General features: G+C 40.7%; 1 long non-coding RNA gene across 1 annotated transcript in view; it reads left to right on the top strand.

Moving 5' to 3' along the window:
- The first annotated feature begins 1,535 nt into the window (after positions 1-1,535).
- The window catches only part of LOC115203246 (uncharacterized), a 30,641-nt gene continuing 7,162 nt past the window's right edge, over positions 1,536-25,014 (top strand). Inside the window, exon 1 of the long non-coding RNA XR_003880131.1 lies at positions 1,536-1,779. This is a non-coding gene — a long non-coding RNA (uncharacterized LOC115203246). The remainder of the gene's footprint in view (positions 1,780-25,014) is intronic.

Raw genomic sequence — 25,014 nt, 5'->3', positions numbered from 1 at the left:
TAAGCAGCTAGTATATTCATTACATAGTAGTAAAGGAATGTGCAGCTATTTTCTTTGCATGTACATATTCTGTTGATTTCCTGTATTCAATGTGTTTGCTGCTGTATTACTTTGGATAGTATGAGCAAATGTCTGTGATTGTGTTATGCAGAAAAACAAACGTTCCCTCTAATTCTTGTTTCTAGTTGAAAATTACCCACTGGGCACAGATGTCAATTCAACGTCTATTCCATGTTGGTTCAACGTGATTCAACCAGTGTGTACCCTGTGGGTGATTATACCTGGTGTGGACCAACTTGCAATTAAAGAGCTATTTGGGGGTATGAGTATTGTGTGAATTATTCAATGAACTAAATAATGTCCCATTTGTATTATGTGGTTTAAAGTCAATGATTCAGCTACGCTCCAATAGTTTGTTCTGGTGAAACACCTTGCTTTTTTTCATCCAATAATTATGTTGAATAGTGCTTTGAATATGAATCAAATGCAAAACAACCCACAATTAGCATACCAGTCATTGCTTTGGAGTCTCATTAAAACCGACTGTTGGTAGGATAATGTGTATACAACCCAGCTCAGACCTGCAAGGCTTAACTGCTATGCTTGGATTTCAGGGTACTGTTTGCATGTGATCAGCTATCTCATCTAGTGATCGTTATCTTTGAAAAGAGCAGAAACATTGATTTAACTCAGCTTGTAATGTCTTTAAATGTCTGTCAAATGTCTGTCTTTAGCATGTCTGTCCAAAATGTTATCCCCAAGTTTGAAATGCTGTTTTAGTTTGGCTCAGTTCTTAATAAGGAATTTAATATCACAATAATGTTTTGTCTTTTCCATTCTGTTGTATTTAGAAAATGTGGTCAAAAGTATATCATACAAGCATCACTCTTTCAAATGTGCAACCATAGTTAATGTTTACAATGGACAGTCCACAAATGGGCAAAATGTCCAAACAGTGGAAGCTATTAAAGTGGGGGACTCAAAGGAGCTCTGGAATCTAGTTACACTTACAATCTGTTTGATGATATTGCCTTTACTTTTAAGATTAATTAAAAGTTGTGGTCATGCTACAGTAACAGGGATTGCATTTTGTCAAAAACAATGTCGCTATAATCCTCAGAAACGGCCAACTTGGCATTTAGGTAGGTCTAAAAATGCAAGTAGGTCCAAATACCACTATTTATCACATTTAAACTACACCGTTCCCTCCTAAAGCTGATAATTGGAAATATGAATTTTTGAATTTTACAAAAATGGAATTGTAACATTAGGTACAAAATAATAAACATATTGACGCCAATAATTGTTATATCCCTTTTCTCCACTAGATGGGGACTAATCACCATGTAGGCAGATAGGCCACCCTGTGACGTTTACATACGTAAACTATAGTGCTATTCAGTTTGATTTACCATAGTCATAGACTTTATTCTTATCTTCATGAAATGTGTGAAAAGAAATAGGTTTACTATTCAAAACATGTATGACAATTCCTATACCTTAACAGCAATACATTAATTATGTATTTCTATACAAATATACATTTCCTTTAGCAGAGCATTCAAATCAAGTGTTGCTGTTGGTAGAGAATATGATATGACACCAGATTTTATTGCGCTTTTTTGTCTCTGTTTAGTACCGGTAGTACACCACCTTTCGCATCACACAAGAAAAGTTTGGGAAATGCGATGCCACTTGATTCCTGGTTATTAAAGAGACCGTAACGTTGGATGAGTACAATAACGGATCTCACCGCTACCATCAACAAACAAACAAAAGGTAAATGCATGTTAATAGATTAATAGGATTTAAATGCGTTAGCTATGCTTGAATGAAAAGTAAGTAGTTTGCGTACTTCTCGCTGTTGCCATGGCAACACACGCTAAAGCAGCAGTGTGTTTTGTTTTGACAAGTCTGTGCAGTTTTTTGCTAATAACTAACGTTAGGTAATCTTCATTAATAATGTGTAATTATGTAGCTATATATTACGTTTTGTGGAGGTGGCTACATATAATTGAATTCATTCGAGATTAATGTTAATCTAGTTCAGGGATGGGCAACCAGTCCTTGGGGGCCGGAGTGCCGGTGTCACACTTTTTCCTAGCAAATAGAGCTGATTAAACTAATTGCATTCTAAACTGAAAATCATGCTTAGTTAATTATTGGAGTAAGGTGTGTTAGCAGTTGCTGGGACTAACGTGTGACACCAGTCAGGCCCCTAAGGACTGGAGTAGCCCATCCCTGAAGTAGTTAATGATTATTTTGAGGAGTCCTGTAAATTAGCTTGCTTATTGCTAACGTTAGCTCTATTTCATCAGTGAACTGTGTGTGGGGAAAAAAATTACCTAATAGGCCTAAAACTATTTCCCCAACATATTATATTGTAGATAAGTAGCCAGTGGTGTAAAGTATTTAAGTAAAAATACTTTAAAGTACTACTTAAGTAGTTTTTTTTGGTATCTCCTTAACTATTTATATTTTTGACTACTTTTACTTCACTACATTCCTAAAGAAAATCATGTACTTTTTAATCCATACATTTTCCCTGACACCCAAAAGCACTCATTACATTTTGAACATGAAAATGGAAATGGTCCAATTCACACACTTATCAAGAGAACATCCCTACTGCCTCTGATCTGGTGGACTCACTAAACACAAACGCTTCATTTGTAAATTATGTCTGAGTGTTGGAGTGTTCCTGCCCGTGGCTATCTGTACAGTTGAAGTCAGAAGTTTACATACACTTAGGCTGGAGTCATTAAAACTCGTTTTTCAACCACTCCACAAATTTCTTGTTAAAACCTCTTCGGGCTAGGGGGCGGTATTTTCACGTCCGGATGAAAAGCGTGCCCAAAGTAAAACTGCCTGCTACTCAGGCCCAGAAGCTAGGATATGCATATGATTAACAAATTGGGCACACTTGGGTAGATATGGATAGAAAACACTCTAAAGTTTCTAAAACTGTTAAAATTATGTCTGTGAGTATAACAGAACTTATTTGGCAAGCGAAACCCCGAGGACAAACCATCCAGGAATTTTTGTTGTTGTTGAGGTGACTGTTTTCAATTAGTTTTCTATGTGAATCTAGATTTCTGAGGCATTTGGTTGCAGTTCATATGGCTTCCACTAGATGTCAATAGTCTTTAGAAATTGGTTGATGTTTTTCCTTTGAGAAATGAAGAAGTAGCCATTTCCTTTCTGGGTGTATAGCCAAGTGGACTGTTTTGTTTGGGGTAGGTGACCTGAAGCTTGCTCCACTTTCATTTTATTCGCTATTGAACGCAGTTTATACCGTGTTAAATTTGATTGATTATTTACATTTTAAAATACCTAAAGTTGGATTAGGAAAGTTGTTTGAAATTTTGGACAAAGTTTACAGGTAACTTATTACATATTTTGTAGTCATGTTGGGCGAGTTGGAACCAGTGTTTTTCTGAATCAAACACGCCAAATAAATGGACATTTTGGAGATATAACGACGGAATTAATCGAACAAAAGGACCATTTGTGATGTTTATGGGACATATTGGAGTGCCAACAGAAGAAGCCCTTCAAAGGTAAGGCATGAATTATATCATTATTTCTGAGTTTTGTGTCGAGCCTGGCGGGTTGAAATACGATTGTCATGTGTTTGTTTGATGGGGTGTTGTCCTCAGATAATTGCATGGTTTGCGTTCGCCATAAAGCCTTTTTGAAATCTGACACGGTGGCTAGATTAATAAGAAGTTAAGCTTTAATTTGGTGTATTGCACTTGTGATTGTATGAAAGTTCAATATTTCTAAAATTGGTTTTGAATTTCGCGCTCTGCAATTTCACCAGATGTTGTTGAAACGTTCCGCTAGCGGAACCCCTAGCCGTAACAGGTTATTAACCTGTTAGGGCTAGGGGGCAGTATTTACACGGCCGGATAAAAAACGTACCCGATTAAATCTGGTTACTACTCCTACCCAGTAACTAGAATATGCATATAATTATTGGCTTTGGATAGAAAACACCCTAAAGTTTCTAAAACTGTTTGAATGGTGTCTGTGAGTATAACAGAACTCATATGGCAGGCAAAAACCTGAGAAGATTTCATGCAGGAAGTGCCCTCTCTGACAAGATCTTGTTCTTCTTGTCTCTGTTTATTGAAGACTGAGGATCTTTGCTGTAACGTGACACTTCCAATGGCTCCCATAGGCTCTCAGAGCCCGGGAAAAAGCTGAATGATGTCATTCCAGCCCCAGGCTGAAACACATTTGCGCTTTTGGCAAGTGGCCGATAAGAGGATAATGGGCTTAGGCGCGTGCACGAGTCGATCCCGTGCTTTATTTTCTTTCGTCTATTTACCTAAACGCAGATTCCCGGTCTGAATATTATAGTTTTTTTACGAGAAAAATGGCATAAAAATTGATTTTAAACAGCGGTTGACATGCTTCGAAGTACGGTAATGGAATATTTAGATTTTTTTTGTCACGAAATGCGCCGTGCTCGTAACCCTTATTTACCATTCGGATAGTGTCTTGAACGCACGAACAAAACGCCGCTGTTTGAACATAACTATGGATTATTTGGGACCAAACCAACATTTGTTATTGAAGTAGAAGTCCTGGGAGTGCATTCTGACGAAGAACACCAAAGGTAATCAAACTTTTCTAATAGTAAATCGGAGTTTGGTGAAGGCTATACTTGCTGGGTGTCTAAATAGCTAGCCCTGTGATGCCGGTCTATCTACTTAGAATATTGCAAAATGTGCTTTCACCAAAAAGCTATTTTAAAATCGGACATATCGAGTGCATAGAGGAGTTCTGTATCTATAATTCTTAAAATAATTGTTATGCTTTTTGTGAACGTTTATCGTGAGTAATTTAGTAAATTGTTAGTAAATTCGCCGGAAGTTTGCGGGGGGTATGCTAGTTCTGAACGTCACATGCTAATGTAAAAAGCTGTTTTTTTTATATAAATATGAACTTGATTGAACAAAACATGCATGTATTGTATAACATAATGTCCTAGGTGTGTCATCTGATGAAGATCATCAAAGGTTAGTGCTGCATTTAGCTTTCTTCTGGGTTTTTGTGACATTATATGCTAGCTTGAAAAATGGGTGTCTGATTATTTCTGGCTGGGTACTCTGCTGACATAATCTGTTTTGCTTTCGTTGTAAAGCCTTTTTGAAATCGAACAGTGTGGTTAGATTAACGAGAGTCTTGTCTTTAAAATGCTGTAAAATAGTCATATGTTTGAGAAATTGAAGTAATAGCATTTCTAAGGTATTTGAATAACGCGCCACAGGATTCCACTGGCTGTTACGTAGGTGGGACGATTTGGTGCCACCTACCCTAGAGAGGTTAACAAACTATAGTTTTGGCAAGTTAGGACATCTACTTTGTGCATGACACAAGTAATTTTTTTCAACAATTGTTTACAGACAGATTATTTCACTTACAATTCCAGTGGGTCAGAAGTTTACATACACTAAGTTGACTGTGCCTTTAAACAGCTTGGAAAATTCCAGAAAATGATGTCATGGCTTTGGAAGCTTCTGATAGGCTAATTGACATCATTTGAGTCAGTTGGAGGTGTATCTGTGGATGTATTTCAAGGCCTACCTTCAAACTCAGTGCCTCTGCATGACCTTGTCGGAAAATCAAAGAAATCAGTCAAGACCTCAGAAAAAAAATTGTAGACCTCCACAAGTTTGGTTCATTCTTGGGAGCAATTTCCAAACGCCTGAAGGTACCACTTTCATCTGTACAAACAATAGTATGCAAGTATAAACACCGTGGGACCATGCAGCCGTCATTCCGCTCAGGAAGGAGACGCGTTCTGTCTCCTAGAGATTCATGTACTTTGGTGCAAAAAGTGCAAATCAATCCCAGAACAACAGCAAAGGACCTTGTGAAGATGCTGGAGGAAACAGGTACAAAAGTATCTATATCCACAGTAAAATCAGTCCTATATCGACATAACCTGAAAGGCCGCTCAGCAAGGAAGAAGCCACTGCTCCAAAACCGCCATAAAAAAGCCACACTACGGTTTGCAACTGCACACGGGGACAAAGATCGTACCTTTTGGAGAAATGTTCTCTGGTCTGATGAAATAAATATAGAACTGTTTGGCCATAATGACCATTGTTTGGAGGAAAAAGGGGGGCTTGCAAGCTGAAGAACACCATCCCAACCGTGAAGCACGGGGTGGCAGCATTATGTTGTGGGGGTGCTTTGCTGCAGGAGGGACTGGTGCACTTCACAAAATAGATGGCATCATGAGGTAGGAAAATTATGTGGATATATTGAAGCAACATCTCAAGACATCAGTCAGGAAGTTAAAGCTTGGTCGCAAATGGGTCTTCCAAATGAACAATGACCCCAAGCATACTTCCAAAGTTGTGGCAAAATGGCTTAAGGACAACAAAGTCAAGGTATTGGAGTGGCCATCACAAAGCCCTGACCTCAATCCCATAGAACATTTGTGGGCAGAACTGAAAAAGCGTGTGCAAGCAAGGAGGTCTACAAACCTGACTCACTTACACCAGCTCTGTCAGGAAGAATGGGCCAAAATTCACCCAACATATTGTGGGAAGCTTGTGGAAGGCTACCTGAAACATTTGACCCAAGTTAAACAATTTAAAGGCAACGCTACCAAATACTAATTGAGTGTTTGTAAACTTCTGACCCACTGGAAATGTGATGAAAGAAATAAAAGCTGAAATAAATTATTCTCTCTACTATTATTTTGACATTTCACATTCTTAAAATAAAGTGGTGATCCTAACTGACCTAAGACAGGGAATTTTTACTAGGATTAAATGGCAGGAATTGTGAAAAACAGAGTTTACATGTATTTGGCTAAGGTGCATGTAAACTTCCGACTTCAACTGTAGATAAAAAAACAAGAACATTGTGCTGTTTGATTTGCTTAATATAAGCAATTTGAAATGATTTATACTTTTACTTTTGATACTTAAGTATATTTAAAACCAAATACTTTACTTGAGTCATTTCCTATTAAGGTATCTTTACTTTTACTCAAGTATGACAATTGGGTACTTCTTCCACCACTGTAAGTAAAACAAATTTGCTATCTGACTTCATTTGCAGACAGAAATCTGTTAAAAGGAATCCTTCAAACTCCATTCAATCAGTGCACTTCAGCTCAGAGCGCTTTGAATGTTTTTAAACATCACACACATTAAAACACTACTATGCAGGTTTCATGCCAGATAATTATATTTAGCTGGAACAGGTCATAGAAAGTTAATTGCTGCTTGTATGAGGTTGAAATAATTATGTGTTTCAAGCAGCTGGGTATTGGCTCCTCCTGCAATAATGCCTTTCTTGTTTAAGAATGTAATGTTCTTGTTTCATGGCTTCCTCTAATGACACGTCTGAATAGGCTAGGCCCATAGAATTAGAATAGTAATGGTAATTTAATAAGCTCTCTATGGCTAGGCTTATCAGTCTAAGATTCACTACAGTAGGCGGTGGGCCGAAAAGCGTGAAGTTGATCGATCCCCGTCGAGGGAGGAACTGATTTTTATTTTATTTTATATGACAGTGAAACAGTCTTATGACTATAAAATGTGTTGGCACCTTAAATTATTGCACAAATGTTTGATGAAGACTGAAATAAGATCAATATCTGTTTTGAGTGCACTTGAAATATGCAGCATGCAATGTGAATTGTCTTGATCGTTTGAAGAGGTAACTCCGTTGACCGCTTAGCCAATTTATTGAAAGCTAGTCAATGTGTCACAACGTCGACAGAAGGTGGCGCCTCTCCCCGTTCGGGCGGCGCTCGTCGCCGGCCTACTAGCTGCCACCGATCTCCTTTTCATTTGGTGATGTCTGTTTTATGTTAGCACCTGTGTTGAGTTAGTTCGTTAGTGGGGGTATTTAGTCTGTCTGTTTAGGTTGGGGATTGTGCGGTATTATTTTGTGTCTACGTTTGACAGGTTGGGGATTGGGTTTTCATCTGCCGTTTGGATATTTTGGCATACGAGTTTTCCTGGGCTGCGTCCCGACTCAGTTTGAGGGCTCTTGCCTATTATTGTATGTATTGTACCCTGCCTATTATTTAGGCATTTTTGGACTGGTGTCTATTAAACATGTTTTCACGTACCTTGGTCTCCTGCGCCTGACGTCACCCCTCCTGCATGTTAGAGTTTCGTGACACAATGTTAGTCTGACTAGCCTAGCCAGCTACTGTACATGTAAATTTGCCTGCTCAGGAAGCTAGTGTTTCATTAGCTATCTGTCGGTAAATTCAGATTTTGAATCATGTTTTGGCATGGTTATGTCTCATTTCAAGTAACTATCTGCAGGCGTATCCCTTTACACTTGTACGGGTTGAAAATGGCAGATTTGGACACTGATAAGTGGCTAAATTGGAACGCAGTGGCTGTACAATAACATGCTATACATGACTTCAGAGCTCAGGTGTTCCACTTCATAGCTTTGCATGGGTTTTGACTGACAGCCGTTCTGTCTTGAGCACCGCGTGCGGCAAGAATTTGCCACATCCCTCCCACTGATTGGGCAACTTTTGCAAATGTTTTGTTGTCTGAGTGAGGGAAATGCTGTATATTACAAGGACTCTATTTACTTTGAAAGATGAGACGTTGAGGATTATAATAAATACCGCTTTGATGTCATACAAGCAAGCCAAACACCCACGAGTCCAAATGTGCACTTCACATTTCCATATCATAAAACTCATGTCATATACAGTGTCACTGTTTATGATCACTATGTTTGATGTACTGTTAGAAGATGACATGGTGTTATACCTTGGCTTGTCTTGAACAGAATAAGACTATTTGTTGTATTGTGAAGAAAGTTTGCAGCGGCTCACACATCTAAATGCACTTAGGACTCCATTCTATGTGCACCAAAATGACCATCTGCTTCTCTGAATTGCGTTGAGAAAGCGTAAAGCATAGTCTACTGATGCTGAGACGCTATAGTCCAGTGCCCTTTGTGACATAGCTACACTGCTCTGAGACCACCACCCACTGGAAACACACAGCCTGATCGCGCACCTCCCTCCCCACAATTCCCAGCTAACGCGGCTCTGGTATGCGGCCTCTTCATTTGAATGTGTTGACAGTTAGAGAAATTGCTTGAGGTGCACTGAGAATTCAAAGTATGAAAGCCAATGGTCAATTTTTCTAGAACACTGCTGTGCATACGCGTATGCATTTTGGACTATGATAAACACAACACTGTAAGATCATATTTGATCATTTTGCTAGTCATGTTGGCAATACAATAAGCTTTCAAATGATGCCCACCCGACCCAGGTTGCAATTTATAATGGACTCTTTTTGGATTGCGTGAACAACAGTAATTCTGTAAAGGCGAGGACACAGGGCTGTTTTACAAACAAAACAACCACATGTGAGCTTGCTCTAGTTCCTAATCGGCACAGCTAGGAGAGCTCAAAATATAACCTTTATAGTTGAAGACTCTTCTTTAACTCATTAAAATTCATTGAAATTACTTAGCAACCTAACCCAACTTTTCCAATAATATTCTTATGTTACTGAATGTATCCAGAGTATTTCAGATTTTGTTATAAACAAATGTGGTAAAGTACTGTAAATCTAAAATGCACATAAAATCAAGTTTTATGTTTGGATTCAGTCTTGTCAGGGGAACTGTTGTGTCCTCACCTTTAGTCATATTTTCCCATAATCTCTAAATTGTTCCCTTTTCATTGCTTCATTTACATTTACATTTAAGTCATTTAGCAGACGCTCTTATCCAGAGCGACTTACAAATTGGTGCATTCACCTATAATATCCAGTATGCATATGCTTTCCATATTTCTTCTGTAAGAAACATTTTAATTTAGCCTTATCCATACAGGCCAAATCCCATGAGTCTAAGGGTTAAGGAAACATTCAGTCATATAATTTGCATAAACCCCAAAAAGTATAGATAGAAATGTGTGTGTCATGTACTGTATGCTAGAATGGAGGTTTAAAAACTACAGCTGCATATGCATATTAGCCAACATGGCATATCCTACACAGACTATACCTTGCAATACAGTCTTCTCTAAAAACAGCTGGGCAAAATGTACACAATGTGCTCTTCAATAAGATGACCAGAGTTTGATTCTAAACCAGATGAGTTCTCAAATGTCAGCAGCTGCCCAATACCATGGTCGGCACGCATAATGTTGAATGCATTTTAATATAAGGTATGGAGAATGATCGAGTCTACAGGATTATAGAAAAAGCAGTTGGGAAATGAATATTTGAGTTTCAAATGCTAAATGTCCAGTGAATGTGAATAGATTGGTTTAAATGGTTACTTTCCTACTAACCTTCAAAGTTGACGGTGCCAAATGCTTGCCAATCCATTATTCTACTACTAAATATGACTGAGTATGATGCATGTTTTCCATAGTGTACCTTTCATGCATATACATTAGAACAAAGAACTTCCCATTTAGTGTTTCACCATTTGAGTATGGAGACAAATAGCAATGTTGTCTCAGGCAACATTTGAAGTATCTGTCATCAACACATGCTTCAGTACACCCACCCCGCTGCCATCCTCTCTCTAGGAGCACTTGTGTGCCCTGGCCCCATAGGTGTATCGAAAGGATACCACCCTGGTCACCGATGTAGAGAGAGAGAGAAGTGCCTTAGCGGAATGCAATCTTAAGATTGTGTAGTCCAAAGACGAGAACTCTACCATCTACGGCAAAGCCTGGGTTCATGCCGGGGACAATGGAGTTCTCATCACTGCATGTTACAATAGTAAAACATTCTGTTTTTCACCTCGTCAAACTGATTCTATATTGAATTGAGTATTTGAGATTCCCTAACAAGCATGTGTATCTGTAGTTGGTGCTCTTCAACTCTGACTAAGACAAAACCCACAAAGAAAAGACAACAGACAAATGCATATGGGGTCTCAATGTCTAATAGTGATGGCAGGGCTAGTTCAAACTGCAGTAGGATGGTTCTCCTCACAGGTGAGTGAATCAGCTGAGCCCATGCTTGGAGAATAGCACTTGGTTGATCTCTGGGAGCAGGACACAGGAGAGGAGAACTGAATAGATCATGGGAGACATGAATGAATCAAAGAAATCATCACAGCAGTTTAGGACCTAGAAATTAACATCCTGACAGTCAATAAAAAATAACAATGACTAGGCTACTAGGGTAAGGATAGAGGGAGGGTGCTCTGCGTCCTATTACATTAACCCTGTCAATAGGCCTAGTTGGAGTCTCAAAATCCCAACCCAAGGCAACACAGTGACTAGGGTCTGGTTTCAATGATGGACTCTTTTGGCAAGAGGAACTACGGAACTTCCTACGTCTATAAGGGAAGAAAAGATATCTGGGGACTCTCCCAACAAATCATGAGGCAGACATGCCAGAACGTTGCGGTTGTTGATGCAAACTAACCACTTGTGAAATGCACTCATGAAAATAAAAAATCTGATCTCCATCTTGCTAGCTACAAATTCGTTTTTTGTTGTTGAAGTGGATATAGTTGTGACTTAGTTCCTCTGTCAAGAGTCCATCCTTGAAACCAGACCCTAGTCACTGCTTTTGACTAGGGTCGGGTTTATGAGACTAGGGATAATGTGGTATTTATTTTTTGGGAGTCCTGCCTTGATGACTATTAGGTTTACAAAAATCTATGGGACAAGTATTGTAGTCTTAAATTATTACTTGGAATAATGATAGCTAAAGCTCCCTGATCTTGAATGACATGCTAGTTATAAAGCTACAGTATTTGCTGCTGCCAACTAGCAACAGGTCTACATATTTTAGCTAGCTAGCTACATTTCTAAGGTTAAGTAAAGTTGGGAGTTATTTTACATTGATGGTATCATGTTTCTAAAACTAAATAGGTTACAAATATTAAAAAGACTTGATAGCAGTTTGTCGGACAGAGATCTCTGAGCTGTCACCAGCTGTGTTTATGTATCTTAGGTACAGAGAACATGATTGGCAGACGTGATCAGCAGAGATGGTACCTGGATAGGAAGAGTTTTGATTGATTTACTGTTTAGTACTTAGCAGCGTTTGCCTGTCCAGCTAACGAATATAAAAATATGTAGAAAGAGGAGGAAGGGAAGCGCTACTAAGGTACACAATAGTAAATGTTGGTAGACAGAAGGTGCTCTTTGGTAAAAGGGGTGAGTTGGTCATCAAAAAGAAAGGAGGACCAAGGCACTTTTCATATAATAGATTAAAATGTCTATTAGTATGGCATGTTCAATAGAAACAATGTTTTTTAAAATCCGACGCGTTTCGGCTGCATTGCCTTCTTCAGGGAGTACAGAGAAATAATACAATCTTCTCTTTTTAACAGCTTTTCCAATTAGCCCTAATTTGAAGAGGGAGTGGTTACAAGATTGATTGGACATGTTACGCCCCTGAAAAAGGGGAGAAATAATCACGAGAGTGATACGGTATTGTTTCCTCACAGAACTTTTACTGCAATCATTTTACAAAAGTAACACATTTTACAGAACAACAGATCTACAGGAAAGAGCTAGTGTTGTAGGGTACAGGGCTTATTCAAGTCACAACAGTATACACTGTAATTCACTGAAACATATACTAATTTCAATATAACTGTCAACCATAACTCAATTTATCAACAGGCAATAAAGTGTTTGAAAAACCATTATACAAACAACACCGCAAAATATGTTATTAACAACGCACATGTTCATTCACGATCGACATAAAATGGCAACTACTCTCAGTAGGATGCTATTCTTCACTGCAACCAAGTAGGCTTCATATTACTCTCTGCAAACGTAACTCTAACTTCCTCAAGATGTTACTAAGACACACCTTAAACACTCTTGACATGTTAGCGAGTTATTACATTTAAATTACTTTGATGATAAAACAATAACATACCTGAAAAAGGGGAGAAATAATCACGAGAGTGATACGTATTGTTTCCTCACTGAGAACTTTTACTGCAATAAGGAAAAGACCTCGATTTCCCGCGAACTTGGGTGGAGACCAGAGCAATCGATCTCAGGCTCATAGATTAAGAGCATTTAGTAGATCACAGATTAACACTTTTCCCCTTCAATTAGGCACCACAAAATAAAGTAATCAATATAACGTTTACACATTCCTTTTACAATTCTTACCCTTTGTACGCTTGACGGATTTTAACACAATTATATGAATGTTATCAATCTCTATCAACTAATACAGAATGCATGATCTTTTTAACCTTAGATGTTTTAAGATCCTCACATACTATGAACTTACTAATACTTTTTAATGTATAACAGGCTATGAGTATTTCCTTTAACCTGTCACACTCTCCCCGACAAAATAAATGTTGTCCCAACATTACCAACATTGTCTGTCTTCTTCAACAGTCTGTATGCACTGGACCTAGAAAATCCTCTTCTGTAAGGTAGTACTTGAGCAGAGGTTAGTTATATTTGAACTGTGACCCTTGACAAGTTATTTTCACAGTCCATATCTGTTGACCAGCTGTATAAACAGTCCATAAACAGTCTTTTATCATACTATTGATCAACAGTCCATCAGTTTTAATGATCTATATGCATAGTCTGCAAATTGTCTCTTGTGACAGTCTGTGAAATCAGTCAGTAGTGCATGGTCAAACATGTCAACTCTGTAGCCTCATGTTTGCTGAAGCCCATACATGTAAGGTGGCTGAAAGTAACATTGCTGTAGTGATGGCAGCCATGGAACCAGTCCTGGTGCAGAGTAGACAGGGAACAACTGTGCCTGTGGCTGGATACTGTAGCAGGAAGGGATACCAAGCTGATCATAGGTGATACGTCTTGGAGGGTGTCTCTCTCTTTGTGGCAGCTGGTAGGCTGGTTCCACAGGTTCAGCAGCAGCAGTTAATGAAGGAAAGGCACTTGGTGGACGATCATCAGGCAAATTTTCAGCAGGCAAGTTCATCTCCTCAGCAGGCAGGTCTTTAACTGTTGCTGTCTCCTCCAGCCGCTTTTCAACAAGAGGCTGTGCTGGTAGCGTTTCAGGGACTGGCACTGCAACTGTCTGTTTCACTGGTGGGGGCCTGTGTTCCCACTCTCTCGCTGGTTCAGCATTCCTCTCCTCAGGTACTGTAGGAGATGTGGGAACCTGTAGCGGCTCATGATGAAGGCCATATTCATCCCCGCTGTCTTCATCAGAATCTAGAGGCTGTGATGCAGGCTGATGTCTCCTTTTTTCCTGACTTTTGTCATCTTTGGTCATTTCTGGTTGTGTCTCAAAAGATAAGTGGTCACAGGACATGAGTAGGTTTCTGTTGTCGTGTCTTTGGGCACCATTAACTGAAGACATGCTTATCAAAATAACTCCCTGTAATTATTATCACGCGATTAACTGATTAATCGTTTAACTGTAATTAACTATGAGATCGGGGCACCAAGGAAAATATTCAGATTAAAGTTATAATTTTCCTAATATAACTTTCCTATATTATAACATTATATATTATAGTATAGGCCGATTTATCTTCTGGTTTAAATGGTGTATTTTACCTCGCGTCCGTCTCATTCCAAACGTCGTAAATTGTTGTATCTGCACGAACCCAGTCTTTACTAAATCATCCATACATCAACTGTCTTAAAATAATTTATTTACTAAACAATGTAATTCACAGAAAGTATACAAACAGTAATTATCATCACAAAGAATTGGTAGAGTAATGTGCCCTAGTGGGCTAAACCGGCATGGTGGCTTGTTAAACAAACAAGGGGGTTGGGAGCAGCTGAGAAGGCACAACAGAGTTGAGAAATATTAATAATTGATATGCTAATCCTTTGCACATGAACGCTCACTCATTCGGAAACAATTGCAATCAATATATATATTTACGCTCAGTGTGTCGTCGTGATCTTCGATGGAAAGGTCGTTCTGTTGGAGAGTTCCCGCCGCGTTCTCTCTCTCGGTTAGAAGGGATCTTTCAAAGCGACATTCATTAATGTTGTTATAGAATGGATGTTTCGTCGGTCTTCGCGTTCAATGATAGAATTTCTAGCTGCAGACTATTAATTAATATCAAAGACTTGTTATTATTCTGTCGGTATCGATAGTTTAACCACGTGGTATGGTTACTTCAGTAGAGGGATGCATGGTCAAACCTATTGGCCAACTCGTAATGGAGTGGAGGCCTGGTCTGAAGAAAGTAAATCAGGGTGGGGGTTTTATACTTGAACATAGAACAGCCTGTCACATGACACCAGGTCCTGTCTGTGTCCCTGGGGGTGTGCCGATGACTGAGTTAAGCTTTTGAACAGAAATACAATTCTCTCCCATTAACATCAGTGCATAGCGTCTCAACATATTCCAAATAGCTTTAATCTTATTAAATCGTTGTATACAACCATTTAGATGTAGGTCCCATAGCTGAGGCTATTATATAAACATTATTATGGTAATATGGCAATATTGTTTCTAATGAGCCTCACAAAATTGTACCAAGCGGACCAGTTCGTAGCTGGATTATTCACCGATCTTTTATACCTTCTTCAGAACATAAATGTCGTTTGGTTCCCCAATTCTGTGAGTTGGAAGAATTTCCTTTGTCTCTCTATGAAACCCCTCTCTGTCTCAACTGGGCCATGCGGCAGGACATTCTCCTTTAGAATTTTTCGACCGCCTTCACAGGACCTGGGTAGGGAGAGGTAGGTAGGGGGATGGTGCAAGGGGGAGGGGGTCAACTGTGCTCCCTGTACTCAAAGAGGGCAACATCATGACACTGTGCAGGACCCTGGAGCGTCCCCTACCCTTTTCTGGTCTCAATTCATAAATCGGCAGGTCTGAACCGATTTGTCTCACTACTGTGTGAATTGTATCTTCCCAATAGTTACGGAGTTTGCCTGGTCCTCCTCTTGGTGTCAGATTTTTAATCAGAACTCGCTCGCCAGGCTGTCGCACTGAACTCCTAACTTTAGTGTCATAGTACTTCTTACTTCTTTCAGCGACTTTCTGAGCATTTTCATTTGCAATGGCGTATGCTTCTTCCATCCCTCGTTTCCAGTTCTCCACGTAGTCTCGCCGGTTACTGGAACCTGCCTCTGTGCACAATCCAAAGAGCATATCAACTGGAAGCCTGGGTGATCTCCCAAACAGAAGATAAAATGGTGAATAGCCAGTCACTTCGCAACGGGTGCAGTTATAGGCATAAACCAGTTTGTTTAGAGACTCCTTCCAATTTGACTTTTGTGTCTCAGTGTCTAACATTTGCAACACTGTTCTGTTCATGCGTTCCACTTGACCGTTCCCCATCGGGTGGTAGGGCGTTGTTCTGGACCCCGCCATGCCACTGAGTTTCTTTAACTGATGGAACAACTGATTTTCAAATTCTCCCACTTGGTCACGGTGGATGCGGGACGGGAACCCAAACTTCAGGGCAAAGTCATTGAAGATGAGATTTGCAGCAGTTTTACCTGACTTTGATGTGGTGGCGTAGGCTTGAGTGAAACGTGTAAAATGATCAATCACGAGGATGTACTCATATCCCCCTTTGCATCTGTCGAGATGAAGGAAGTCTATACATACCAGTTCAAATGGCTGTGTTGTCACAATGTTTGTCAGAGGTGCTCTTGTTTCATGGGCTGGCTTTTTCTGCTTGACACAGCTACAAGTTTTAGTCACATAGTGCTCGATGTCAGATTGCATATATGGCCAGAAGAAGCGGTCACGTACTAGTGATACAGTGCGGTCAGTACCTTGGTGTCCCATGTTATTGTGCAACTCTTCCATCACTTTACCTTTGTACTGCTCTGGTAGAACTAACTGCTTGCGGGCTGTAGTGATTCTGTACAGAATGCCATCACTGTCTATTGTCAATTTGTCCCATTCTCTGAATAGGCATTTTGTCTTTGGACTGGATTCCTTTTGCTCTTTAACTGGCGGTTTGGAACCAGACAGTTTGAAATTGAGCACAGGACGGATGACCGGATCAGATTTTTGTGCTTCTCTTATCCCATCTTTTGGGATTGAGCTGATTGTTGCAGTGGTTGTCTCACCTTCAGCTGATACTGACATAGATGCAGCTGAAAGTAACCAAGGTACAACAGTCTCTTTCAGTACCTCAACTGCTTGTATCGTGGTGGCAATGGTGTCTGGTGGAAGCTCCTCAGAACATTCTCTCATCAGTGACTCTACATCCAGTGGCATCCTTGACAAAGCATCTGCATCACCGTTCTCTCTGCCTGGCCTGTACTTTATTGTAAAGTGGAAATCAGCCAATTCTGCAACCCACCTGGAAGTGGTTGCGTTCAGTTTTGCAGTAGACAGAATGTAGCTGAGCGGGTTGTTATCGCTGTATACAGTGAACGTCGGAGCATAGTACAAATAATCATGGAACTTATCAGTGATTGCCCATTTTAGAGCTAGAAATTGTAGCTTGCCCGAGTGCTAGTGATAGTTCTTTTCAGCTGCTGTTAAGGTTCGAGAGCCATAAGCAATGACCCTAAGCTTCCCATCTTGCTTTTGATAAAGAACTGCTCCCAAGCCTTGGTGTGACGCATCAGTGTGTACAACAAATGGCTGAGTGAAATCAGGGAAACTTAAGACTGGTGGGTGAAGCAAACACTCAATCAGCTGTTCAAGTGCCTGTTGATTCTGGTCAGTCCACAGGATTGGCTTGTTTGAGGGCACCACATGACTTACTTTCTTTGTTTTCTGTGGGTGGTCAGGTAATTTCTCTGAATCTGCTTTCAGGAGGTCATACAGGCAGCTGGCCCTCCTAGAAATGTCTTTGATGTACTGTCTGTAGTAAGTGAGTAAACCAAGCATTTTTCTGAGCTGGCCCACAGTCTCTGGTCTGATTTCTTTCAATGCTCTTACTGCTTCAAAATCGGCTGGGTCAACTCGGCTGCCCTCTGCAGACACTATTCTGCCCAAATAACGGACCTGGGGTTTAAAGAGATCACACTTACTTGGTTTGAGTTTAATGCCATACTCTCTGAGACGCTGCAAAACTTTTCGCACATCATTCACATGGCTGTCGAAAGTTTTACTGAAAACTAGCGTGTCGTCCAGATAAGGAATGCAGATGTTATCCCGGAGCCCTTCCAAACACTCCTCCATACACCGCTGAAAAGCTGCAGGAGCGTTCATGAGGCCGAATGACATACGTATCCACTCATAGAGTCCCCACGGGGTCACAAATGCTGTCAGTGGTCTGCTTTCTTCAGAGATGAACCCCTGGTGATACGCTTTTCCCTGATCTAAGAGGGAGAACCAGGAATTACCACCTAAACTGTCCATGATGTCTTGGACCCGAGGGATGGGCTGGCGGTCGGGATGTGTCTTTCTGTTCAGGTCTCTGTAATCTATACACAACCGGAGGGTCCCGTCCTTCTTCCGAACGCACACGACAGGTGAAGAATATGAAGAGTTTGACTTCCTAACCCAGCCCTGGGCTATGAGGCCATAAAGGTAACCCTTCATCTCCTGATACAGTGGCCTGGGCACTGAGATGTATGTGCGCTTGTCTGGTTCAGAGTCCTTTAGAGAAATATTCATTTTCAATCGTTCAATACAGCCAATGTCATTGTCTGATCTGGAGAAGGAGTGACACTCTTCTCTAAGCATTTGCCTAACAACCTCTCTCTGCTCTTCGGTTAGGTGATTTAAACCTACTGGTGGATCCCACTGTTCAGTAGTAGTACATGGGGTTCGAACGCTGGTGTGATTCACTGTGGCTGGGGTGACAGTTTTTTCAAAGACTTGGGCAGGTAACACAGTCATAATGGTTTGTACTGTACCGATTATTGTGCGTCCTAGCAGGGCAATGTCGTGGTCAGTGGGGTTAGAGACATCAAGCATGATAACTGGAAAAACACCTTTCCTGACTCTGACTAGTGTGTCAAAGAACTCAAGGTCGTCTGGCCACTGCGGGTTCAGGTCTGGCTGGAAAAGCATTGTCATGTCCTCTTTGAAAGGCTGGGAAGCTACACGGCACTCAATCTGAATGCTACTGTGTTTTGGTACAGCAACCTTCTCTTTCTTGGTTTTCACTGCATATTCATCTGTCTGTTCTGCGCTAACAGCCTGTATAAAAGCTCTCACCTTGTTTCTTTTGAGGCTTGGGAAAGCTGTTTTTACTGTACTGTATTGTTTAGTCTTTTCAGTCATTGTCAGGATGTGCTCGATAACATTGAAACCTATGATGGGATGCGATAGGTGACAGCCTTTCATTACCAGCACTGGGATGATCAGTTCCTTTGTTTGGTCAGTTTCAGAGGCTAGCCGAAAAGTTGTTTCAATCCATCCCAGGTACGGCATTTCAGTCCCATTTGCTGCAGTCAACCTTAGATCATCAGGTGAGTCCAGGATTTCTGAAACATTTCTCAGCCTTGCGTTTGGGAGAGATTCCTCTTTCCATCGTTCATCAATGACCGATACCTGAGAGCCTGTGTCCCATAGAGCTTGGAGGTGGTGGTGATTCAGGTGACACTCAATAAGGCACTGTCTGCCGACTAGCGAGGTGACCTTATGGGGGTGGTAACCTTGAGCTAGGGATGGTAAAGAGTGGGCATTTTCCTCTGTGCAGGAAAACCTTTCACTGGTAGAGTCAATTTTCATGTTAGTTCATTTTTCCTTATGTTTAGTCCAATGTTGGTTTTGACATACTTTGGAACAGTACAGTGTCTCTTTACATGATGAACATTGTTTCAGGTTCTCAAATGAATCTTCTCTGGCACAATTTGCACATTTCTGGGACTTTTTGGTAGCTACGGTTAACACTCGTCCCTCAGCGGTAACCCTTCCCCGTTTAAAGGGGCCTCTCTTGATGGTCTGACTCCCCGGATTTTACATCCAGCTTGAAAATGTTCTCCACTCCCACATCGGAAGCAGTGTGTGCAGCGTGCATCTGTTCTGGCCTGCTGGCAGACAAAACACCTCCTTGGAGCTTGAGCAGAGCGGTTGGTATACAGGTTAGGTGCATATTGATGCTGCGCAGGGTCGGGTGCTTGGGGCTGACTGTAGTTGCTGTAATACTGCTGCTGGGAAACAGGTGGCTGGGGGTCCCTATCTGGCCTCCTAACTGGAGGTGGGTCATAGGCACAAGGCGGTGACTGAAACAGGCTGCTGTAATGTCTCCTTAACCTCTATGGGCTAGGTGGCACCAAATCGTCCCACCTACTCAACAGCCAGTGTAATCCTGTGGCGCGATATTCAAATACCGTAGAAATGCTATTACTTCAATTTCTCAAACATATGACTATTTTACACCATTTTAAAGACAAGACTCTCGATTCAAAGGGGACCGTATTAAACAGTTAAACCAAAGGGAAAGTTTTTGGATTTACAAACTACAGGCCACTAAATACCCTGGTTTAAATGAAGATATGGATTTCTCACCCTTCCTGTAGGGTTGTGATGGGTCCATTTGCTCTCATCTAGTGGACTTTTTGCTCAATTGCCCTCAGCTATGTTTAGACTCTTGTTGTTCATGTTTTGCTGTGTTCTAGTGTACTATGGAATATATTGCTTTCTTATTCTTGACACTTCTCCCAGCCATATTTAAGGTTAGAACTACCTTTCGAAGTGTTCTGATACTTCGAGCTTGGAGTTGTATTTTTATGATAACATAGCTACAGCATTTCACTTTAAAGTGTGTATAGTATTGCTTACTAGGTGTGTCCAATCAATCTTGTAACCACTCCATCTTCAAATTATGGCTAATGGGAAAAGCTGTTAAAAAGAGAACATTGTATTATTTCTTTGTACTCCCTGATGAAGGCCATGCAGCCGAAACGCGTCGGATTTTTAAAAACATTGTTTCTATTGAACATGCCATACTAATAAAGGCATTTTAATCTATTATATGAAGAGTGCCTTTGTCCTCCTTTCTTTTTGATAAAAATATTTATTTTGAAAACAATTGCAAGAATTAACATTGCCAACAAACGGAAATGTGTTCAGATGAAATACGTAATATGTAAAAAAAAAACAGCTCCTCCTTCGCCAGAAGGCAATCAGCTCCAAAACTAAAGCAGATCCGATGCTTCGGCCCACTGCCTACAGAGGATAGTGCTGTCCAGAGTCATACTGTATTTAGAGAGTTGGGACAGTGGATACGGTTTCTGTCTGAACGTTCAGCAAGCTTAACTTTCTCCTCCATTGCCGCTGCTAAGTGACAATTAACGCTTCCGCATTCTGCGGTTTATTTCTAAAAGTTTTCAAAACCTATGAAGTTGTGCAGTGAAAGCATACTGTATATGCACTTTGTTGACACCACAACACAGTACGGACTTCCCGAATGCTAATCAATAAAAACGTCTGTTAAATTCGCTGCTCTGTTTTGCTTGTTTACAGCGGGTCATGACGTAGGGATTTATCGGAGTCTCTCTCGTATTGGTACATCACCAATTTTCAGAATAAAGGCGCTAACATGGTGTCCGTTCTAAAACCTGGCCCAACTCTCTTAATATATGGCACTGGTGCTGTCCATAGGGCAAATACATTTGAATTCAGTCACTTTTGACAGCACCCCATTTGGTTTGAATGAAACCTTCCATACATATTTATTTGCCCGTTGTAGAAGTGCTCAGAATGTGACATTTTCGACCTGAATGCCATAATATTCAAAAGATAAAGGTACTCAAAGTTGACCCATTTTACATACCCCACCATACCATGAGACATCCATGTCTTAATCACTGGAAAAGATAAACAGTTGAGATTTTATATAATTTAAAAGCTTACAAACAGGGTTGTCAAACTATTTAATCATTTCTGGTAAACATTTTTTTCTTAATTATTATTTTTATTTACATTTTTAACCTTTTTTAATGTCAATTATCTAAAAACACATGTTCACATATGTTGTAGCTAAGCCCCTATTTTACATCATCTAAGGTTTTGGTTTTGTGCCAGCCATCGGCTGAGACACAACTTGCTCTTGAATACAGGGTGGGTAAATGTACTAAAATGGGAATACATTTGAAATTTCAACTCTCAAATGGTACCACAAAGATTGTTGGTGGTCCACACATCAGAGAATGTTGACTTGAATGGGAATATGTTTACAATTTTACTGTCAATCCTCCATAGGAAACTTATTGAAATCATAAAAATTTAGAATAGAAATGACCATTTAAGTTGACATTCAACAGTGGGTGGACCGGCGGTCATGTTTGTGATAGTAATTAAAGTAAAAATGTAAATGACATTTTAATTTCAATGGTGTACCAGCCAAATTGCAATTGTCTGAAGGGATAGTTCCATTCTATGAATTATACTTCTAAGATTGAAATGACACCCACCCTGTATTCAAGAGCATATTGAGTTTCAACCAATGCTTGGCACAACACAATCAACTCTGATGTGAAGTATAGGGTCTAAGCTATAACAAATGCAAATATAACATTGAAAAAAAATCTGAGTTTACATTCATTGGAATAAAGGCATGGGTTATTTTTTTATCAGTGACACATTGGAAAACAAATGGCAAAAATTAGGAAGTACCAGTGTAAATCTATGCGTAAAGGAGCTCAGCTAAGGCCGAAATCCAGCAGTACTGAGTGGACAGTGCCAAGCACATAGTGCCAAGCACATAGAAATATACTGCTCAAAAAAGAAAGGGAGCACTGTAACTCAACACAACACAATGTAACTCCAAGTCAATCACACTTCTGTGAAATCAAACTGTTCACTTGGGAAGCAACACTGATTGACAATAAATTTCACATGCTGTTGTGCAAATGGAATAGACAACAGGTGGAAATTATAGGCAATTAGCGAGACACCCCCAATAAATCAGTGGTTCTGCAGGTGGGGACCACAGACCACTTCTCAGTTCCTATGCTTCCTGGCTGATGTTTTGGTCACTTTTGAATGCTGGCGGTGCTTTCACTCTAGTGGTAGCATGAGACGGAGTCTACAACCCACACAAGTGGCTCAGGTAGTGCAGGTCATCCAGGATGGCACATCAATGCGAGCTGTGGCAAGAAGGTTTGCTGTGTCTGTCAGCGTAGTGTCCAGAGCATGGAGGCGCTACCAGGAGACAGGCCAGTACATCAGGAGACGTGGAGGAGGCCGTAGGAGGGCAACAACCCAGCAGCAGGACCGCTACCTCCGCCTTTGTGCAAAGAGGAGCAGGAGGAGCACTGCCAGAGCCCTGCAAAATAACCTCCAGCAGGCCACAAATGTGCATGTGTCTGCTCAAACGGTCAGAAACAGACTCCATGAGGGTGGTATGAGGGCCCGACGTCCACAGGTGGGGGTTGTGCTTACAGCCAACACCGTGCAGGACGTTTGGCATTTGCCAGAGAACACCAAGATTGGCAAATTCGCCACTGGCGCCCTGTGCTCTTCACAGATGAAAGCAGGTTCACACTGAGCACGTGACAGACGTGACAGAGTCTGGAGACGCCATGGAGAACGTTCTGCTGCCTGCAACATCCTCCAGCATGACCGGTTTGGCGGTGGGTCAGTCATGGTGTGGGGTGGCATTTCTTTGGGGGGCCGCACAGCCCTCCATGTGCTCGCCAGAGGTAGCCTGACTGCCATTAGGCACCGAGATGAGATCCTCAGACCCCTTGTGAGACCATATGCTGGTGCGGTTGGCCCTGGGTTCCTCCTAATGCAAGACAATGCTAGACCTCATGTGGCTGGAGTGTGTCAGCAGTTCCTGCAAGAGGAAGCCATTGATGCTATGGACTGGCCCGCCCGTTCCCCAGACCTGAATCCAATTGAGCACATCTGGGACATCATGTCTCGCTCCATCCACCAACACCACGTTGCACCACAGACTGTCCAGGAGTTGGCGGATGCTTTAGTCCAGGTCTGGCAGGAGATCCCTCAGGAGACCATCCGCCACCTCATCAGGAGCATGCCCAGGCGTTGTAGGGAGGTCATACAGGCACGTGGAGGCCACACACACTACTGAGCCTCATTTTGACTTGTTTTAAGGACATTACATCAAAGTTGGATCAGCCTGTAGTGTGGTTTTCCACTTTAATTTTGAGTGACTCCAAATCCAGACCTCCATGGGTTGATAAATTGGATTTCCATTGATTATTTTTGTGTGATTTTGTTGTCAGCACATTCAACTATGTAAAGTAAAAAGTATTTAATAAGATTATTTCATTCATTCAGATCTAGGATGTGTTGTTTAAGTGTTCCCTTTATTTTTTTGAGCAGTGTATATTGGTTTAAACCATGACAGAGAGGTGGGGGTGTTCATTTCATTTGGAAGCTTTTATTTTCATATTTACCACTGTCAAACCTATTTACCACAAAATGTTAAACAAATACAATTTTTTTGATAATTGACGTTAAATGCTTAAACATGACATGATTTTTATTAAACATTTTTTTCAATAAATAATAAAATAGTTTGAGGACTCTGTTTTGTAAGCTTTTAAACGATGTCAAAGTCAACCGTTTATCTTTTCCAGTGATGAAGACATGGATGTCTAGTGGTATGGTGGGGTATACAAAATGGATAATTTTGAGTACCTTTATCTCCTGAATGTACTGTACACATACAGTCATAATGATAGATGGACCTGGATGGCATTGTCAGATGATTTTCTGCAACTACAAACAGTCCAATATAACACGTTAAGTCCAGTAGAGGACTGCCTGTGACACAGTACAGCACATAGCCTAGTTCTTCTAATGTATGGTTTATGAAATGCACCAACATGATATCAGACACCCTTTGATAAGATCACCATCCTTGCTGGTGAGTATATCCCTCCCGAAGTCTTCAGAAAGCCAACTAATTAATTTCCATTTTGTTATCATCCTTTGATTCCTATTGCATGGATAGTTTGAGGCCTTCTGGCATCTTTTCTTGCTTAAGAATTATGAATGACTGAAGTTTAAACTTAGCTTTTAGGCCTAGTTGGTGTTTTGCAAAGATTAATTTGCAGTGTTTACATACTGAGATGTTTCTCTTTGAGACGTCATTTGAGAATCTGGAATATATATTTTTCAAGATGCCTTTGTTCAGTTCCTATAGCTTGGGCTAGTGTTATACAGAGGTTAGCCAATATTGTGATTAAACCAATAAGAA

This window comes from Salmo trutta, chromosome 12 (genome assembly GCF_901001165.1).
Source record: "Salmo trutta chromosome 12, fSalTru1.1, whole genome shotgun sequence".
Classification (NCBI taxonomy): domain Eukaryota; kingdom Metazoa; phylum Chordata; class Actinopteri; order Salmoniformes; family Salmonidae; genus Salmo; species Salmo trutta.
The sequence above is the reverse complement of the archived record's forward strand: the minus strand, read 5'-3'. Positions and strand labels throughout refer to the sequence as shown.